General features: G+C 41.7%; 4 non-coding genes across 4 annotated transcripts; 1 reads left to right on the top strand and 3 right to left on the bottom strand.

The window, feature by feature from the left end:
- Window positions 1-1,779: 1,779 nt before the first annotated feature.
- Window positions 1,780-1,851, top strand: trnaq-cug (transfer RNA glutamine (anticodon CUG)). The gene has a single exon. It is a non-coding gene; the product is annotated as a tRNA-Gln (tRNA).
- Window positions 1,852-4,032: 2,181 nt separating this feature from the next.
- trnal-aag (transfer RNA leucine (anticodon AAG)) lies at window positions 4,033-4,114 on the bottom strand. The gene has a single exon. It is a non-coding gene; the product is annotated as a tRNA-Leu (tRNA).
- A 520-nt stretch (window positions 4,115-4,634) lies between these two features.
- trnaa-agc (transfer RNA alanine (anticodon AGC)) lies at window positions 4,635-4,716 on the bottom strand. Its single transcript has one exon. It is a non-coding gene; the product is annotated as a tRNA-Ala (tRNA).
- Window positions 4,717-5,546: 830 nt separating this feature from the next.
- On the bottom strand, window positions 5,547-5,618 carry trnaa-cgc (transfer RNA alanine (anticodon CGC)). Its single transcript has one exon. It is a non-coding gene; the product is annotated as a tRNA-Ala (tRNA).
- Between the last annotated feature and the right edge of the window lie 236 nt (window positions 5,619-5,854).

Raw genomic sequence — 5,854 nt, forward strand, 5'->3', positions numbered from 1 at the left:
TCCTAACTGAAACTTTTTAAAAAATCGCTAGCTTGCAATGCTAACGCTAATCGCTAACGCTAATCGCTAACGCTAACGTTGAACAGTCCCACATATTTCTGCCTTGAATGGACTGTATAGATCGCATAGATTGTATAGCTAGATATATTTAACGGTCTATGATACATCGCTACGTGCTTAACATATACCGCCCTGTCTCACACAGGAGGACACAGGAGGACACAGCAGCTGATCCAGTTGGGGCTGCAAACGAGCAGACTTTCCTAATTCATATGTTCATGTTGTACCCATTCATTATTGCATTGGTAGCCTACTATTATTGTAATAATATTTAATTAATTCCTGTTCATTGTTCATGCACTTGTTATATTGTTGTTGGTTTTGATATGGGACACTGATGATATGTGAGGGGGGTTACTGGCCAAAAGGCTCCAGACTGGTCTGGAATATCAGAGCAGCTGTAGCTACAACAGTGTAGTGTGTGTGTAGTTTGTTTGTGGTCTTGTGTGTATTTTTTTAGTTTTACACATGAGTGCCTTTTATTGTGTGCGACATGTTAGTTATGGTTCTAATAGTTGACAATGGTTCTGTAACATTATTTTATGTAACGTTTTGCCTGTTATGTTCAATTATCACCAATAAAGACAGATTTTGTCAACAAAATGTTTTTGTGAACATCAATGACATTCAAAACGGTGATAACTGAACAGATATACACACACACATGTATACAGGGTGTATATGTAGTATAGTACACATGATGCATGTTTACACATTTGTATTGCAAACAGACCTAAGTACTACACAGATAAGTACTCTGCACTACCAAAGTGAACCTAAAATAACTATAAATATATAACACTGTTGTCCAAACCCACACAATCAACAGACCTAGACGGCATCTTGAGGTTTGTGATCAATACTGTATGGTGATGTCACCAAGTGGGTCCCAATTCATAGGGGTATGTTTTCACCCCCTTACCCTACCCCTTGGTTTCAAGGGCCAAGGGGTAGGGGTAAGGGCCAAGGGGTAGGGGTAAGGGAAGGAATGGGATTCAGCCTAAGACCTCCTGTGACACAAACTAAGAGGTATGCTCTCTCTTTTATACCTCAGACTATTAGACAGCAAAACTAGCACTTTAAATGTGCTGTATTTATATAGCGCTTTTCCAGTCTTAACAACTGCTCAAAGCGCTTTTACATCTACAGACACACACATTCATACACTGTGGCCGGGGCTGCCATACTGATAAACATTCATACACATTCACACTCCGATGCGCGGCACCGGGGGCAGGTTTTTCTTTCTACATTCAGTGTTTTGCCCAAGGACACTTCGACAATGACTGCAGGGGCGGGGATCAAACCACCAACCTTCCTATTGGCAGGCAACCACTCTACCACTGAGCCACAGCCTCCCCGTACATTTTTTACAGTTTCTATTTTACCATATTTATGTACTTGCACTGTAGTATATTTGTTGTATTATACTCTGGTTTTTATGGGTGTTACGGCGGGTATGAGCACTGTAGTTTCCATTTTTATGGACGAAATAAACTTGACATGCCATTAAGTTTACTCTACAGCAGGTGGAGACATTTCACGTCAGACACTTGCAGCAACAGACACTTTGTTAGACATCAACAGACTGGAAATAGACTTAGGTTGGCCAGTAATTGTTGCTTTTTCATCTTTGTTGTTATTTTTGTGTGCCTTTAATGTCACACATGTGGATATTATGAAATAAACTGCATAGAAAACCTTTCTAGCAAGTTTAAAGGTTCCATGGTGTAATGGTTAGCACTCTGGACTCTGAATCCAGCGATCTGAGTTCAAATCTCAGTGGAACCTGTTTTTTAAGCCACAGCACCGGTGAAAAAGATCAACTTTCAACTTTCCACATCTAGTTTAAAGTAAGCTAACAGGTTTAATGTCCTTGGCCATTTAGACTGTAAACAGTACATTAGTGGGGGCATGTTGAGGAGTCACCTGGTTGTTAATGTAATTAAAGGAGCTCCAAATTTGACAGTATTGACTGGAAGTGATAGGCTTTGAGTTACATGGGGGATATACACTTTGCATTCAGTCTCACAATCACCATAAAAATTAGGTATCACTGAAATTTGAACTTGTGTTGCTGCAGTCAGAGTATACAGTGCTCATCCTGAATGGGCCAGTATAGTGCATCAGAATTGCTTGTTGATGGTCTATTAGCTTTGGAACCCCCTTTCCCCACAGCTTTCAATTGTCAGATATGGGTGGGGGAGTGGGCACTGTGTCCAACCCTTTCTGTGTAAAAAACAACTAAAGAAGTCTCTTGGATGAGAGACAAAACTTCTGCGGAGGACCTTTCACCAAGTCCAGTTGCCCTCGGCCTAGTTGTGAACTTTTGGGGTAATAGCATGGATCAGGAACCACAACGGACACATCTGGACTCAATGTTGGCATTGTACGGCAATATTTGACACGTTTAGACCATGAAGACAGTTATCAGTTTATTTCCCATCAGGCATGTATATCTGTGGACTCAGTTGGACATTTTGAAGATAACTGCACAATGTTTGTTTTTTTAAAGTTATTTTTTCAGGGTTTTTTCACTTTATTAGACAGACGAAAATGTGTGAAAGGGGGAGAGAGAGAGGGGGAGTGACATGCAGCAAAGGGGCCGCAGGCCGGATCTAAACCCAGGCCCGCCACGTCGAGGAGCAAGCCTCTGTACATGGGCAACCGCTCAACCCACTGAGCTATCTGGGTGCCCATAACTGCACAATGTTGACCCAATTGTCAGTCTATTTCCCATCTGGCAGGGACATTTCTGGATTCAGGTGGACATTGTGGACAGAGACATTGGTGGATCTTGATTCCCACCATAGGATTTAGCCTGTATTGCACATTGCCTTCACATCCCTCGTAATGTATTGCCATTGTCAAGCACATTGCCACCCTGGTGACTTTCTTCCATGTCTCCATGAACGCCCATATATTTGGACTGACAGTTAAGAAACCTTCCCTTGTTAACTATGACATGGATTACTGAGAACCTACTATATCATGACATGTTTAATTTACTATATTATAATTTTTGAGACAGGGCCTACTGAAAATCTGCTGGATTAGTCAGGATGGCTGAGCGGTCCAAGGCGCTGTATTCAGGTCGCAGTCTCCACTGGAGGCGTGGGTTCAAATCCCATTTCTGACAACTAGTGTTTTATTTTGGAACTAATGTCTGAGAGTTGATATTGGGAATAAAGAACTTAGCAGTTCTTTGCTAAGTTTGCTTCATAGTTGTCAGATAAATTTTCAATATAATGAATAACATGATAAAAACAGAGGAAGGCGGTGCAGTACAGCCCATACCAGCAGGGGAGAGTTCTAGCCTGACCAGGCTCCTCTCTCCACCCTGTCTCTCTTAGTTACACTGTAATAGTTTTAGACTGCCGGGGGACTTCCTTTGACACACTGAGCTCCTCTCTCCTTTATCTTTCGATTTATGTGATTCCATGTCCCAGAAATGGCATTTATCAATTTGTGAGACACAGAGGACACACAGGCTTTCCATCACATAACACAGGACCACCTGGAGGGAATTTCTGAATCATCAGGGGCTGTAGCTCAGTGATAGAGCGCACGTTCAGTCTCAATGCCCAGATGTAGTACAAGATTTGAAGTGAACATTGTATTGCCCAGCGATGGTGGTATACTGGTGAGCATAGCTGCCTTCCAAGCAGTTGACTTGGGTTTGATTCCCAGCCATCGCAGTAGCTTTCTTCGAGTGATGTTACTTGCTTCTTTTACAAGAAGTCAGCAGAAATATATATTGATCAATATGGAGATTATCACAATTATTTGTTGATTTTCTACTCCAAAGTGCTGGAAAGGAAGGTATCACCAATCATCGAACCTCAGTTTAACATGGAACAATCTCAGCAAGGTGACTAATGGATGATTCTAGTTACTTCACCAATTTCAGCCCAAATGATACAGCTTTAAGACATCACATTGGTTGGCTTCCAGCTATGTTACACATGCAAATGGCAGTGGTGGGATTTGAACCCACGCCTCCAGAGAGACTGGAGCCTTAATCCAGCGCCTTAGACCACTCGGCCACACTACCTGCAAACATCAGCTCTTCACATTGTGACAAACTCAGGCACTGTAACTAATGGCATGCTTGTTAATGTTATTGGAAAAAAAACCTTCGCAAGGAAAAAGCCAATAGCAACCACCAAGCTACATCCCCTGAAGATTTTCCGTTTTTTTTTTCTGAGATAGACTTAGACTTATCTTTATTAATCCTTTTGGGAAGACTCCCGCAAGGAAATTGAAATATCACTGAATAAAAGAAGAAACCTGGGTAAAACATGTAATGTTAATGTTGCATATGGCTTCAAAACCTATAAATACAACTGTGGTGGCTGGAAGTCAAACCTGGGCAAAATGATTGCACTGCTACAATATAAATCATAGTCAAAAAGTAACACATCTGTTGCCTTTCTGGTGGACAATACAACGTTCACTGCAAATCTGGTAACAAAGACTGAAAACAAATGCTAAGAATTACATTGGTGGGGAACGGTTGGTTTGGTATACTGTGATATGTTTTGGGTTTGCTACAACTCTTAAAGAAAGTCCCTCGTTGTCGGCAGGATTCAATCCTGCGCAGGGAGACCCCAATGGATTGCTAGTCCATCGACTTAACCCCTTGGCCACGACAACCTGAAAAGCCAAATGTTCATAAACTTTCAATTGGTTAGTAGTAGTTACACGACACGGGCGAAGTGCAAATCGAAGTGCACTGCCTGTGTCTGAGGATCCTCGTGGAGGCAGCTTGATTGGATGATATTCTCCCTTATTTGTACCATAACAGAGATCTAATGTTTTATCAAATCGGGTTGGGCAAGTAACCTTTCTGGTTACTTCTTGACAAATAAAGCAAGTAACCACACAAAGAAAACTACTGCGATGGCTGGGAATCTAACCCAGGCCAACTCCATGGAAGGCAGCTATGTTCACCACTATACCACCATCACTGGACAACACAATATTCACTGAAAATCTTGTAACACATCTGGGCATTGAGACTCAAAATGTGCTCTATCACTGAGCTACAGCCCCTAAAGATTTTCAGATTCTTTTGACTTTTTGGTGAGATCACTGAATGAGAGAAGAAACCTGGGTGGAATATGTCATGTTAATGTTGTATATTGCTTCAAAACCTGGTAGTGGCTGGAAATCAAACCATGGCAAAATGCTTGCACTGCTATGGTATAAATCATAGTTAAAACCTAACATCACTAAAAGAAAGCAACTGCGATGGCTGAGACTCCAACATTGGAGACTCCAATTGCTTGGAAGGTAGCTACGCTGACAACTAAACCACCATCACTGGGCAACGTACTGCTCACTGCAAATCTTGCAACACATCTGGACATTAAGACTGACTTTTGCATTAATCACCATGAACACAAGGAGATCGCCTTTTAATACTTTTCTCTTTCAGAATAATTTTTATCAAAGAATTTTATAGACTGGACAATGACACTTGATGGAGATGCCAGGGTTTGAACCCGGGGCCTCATACATGCGAAGCATGCGCTCTACCACTGAGCTACATCCCCTGTGCATTCTCAGATTTTTTTCTTTTTCTGAGATCATTGAATAAGAGAAGAACCCTGAGTAAAATATGTAATATTTCGGTTGTATATGGTTTCAAAACAGGAACTTAATCTTCCAAACATTTCTCCTTTATCTATCAAGTCCTGACCATTCCCTGACCGGGAATTGAACCCGGGCTGCTGCGGTGAGAGCGCCGAATCCTAGCCACTAGAACATCAGGGAGTCACATCTAGCAAAT

Source organism: Etheostoma spectabile, unplaced genomic scaffold (genome assembly GCF_008692095.1).
Source record: "Etheostoma spectabile isolate EspeVRDwgs_2016 unplaced genomic scaffold, UIUC_Espe_1.0 scaffold00004931, whole genome shotgun sequence".
Lineage (NCBI taxonomy): Eukaryota > Metazoa > Chordata > Actinopteri > Perciformes > Percidae > Etheostoma > Etheostoma spectabile.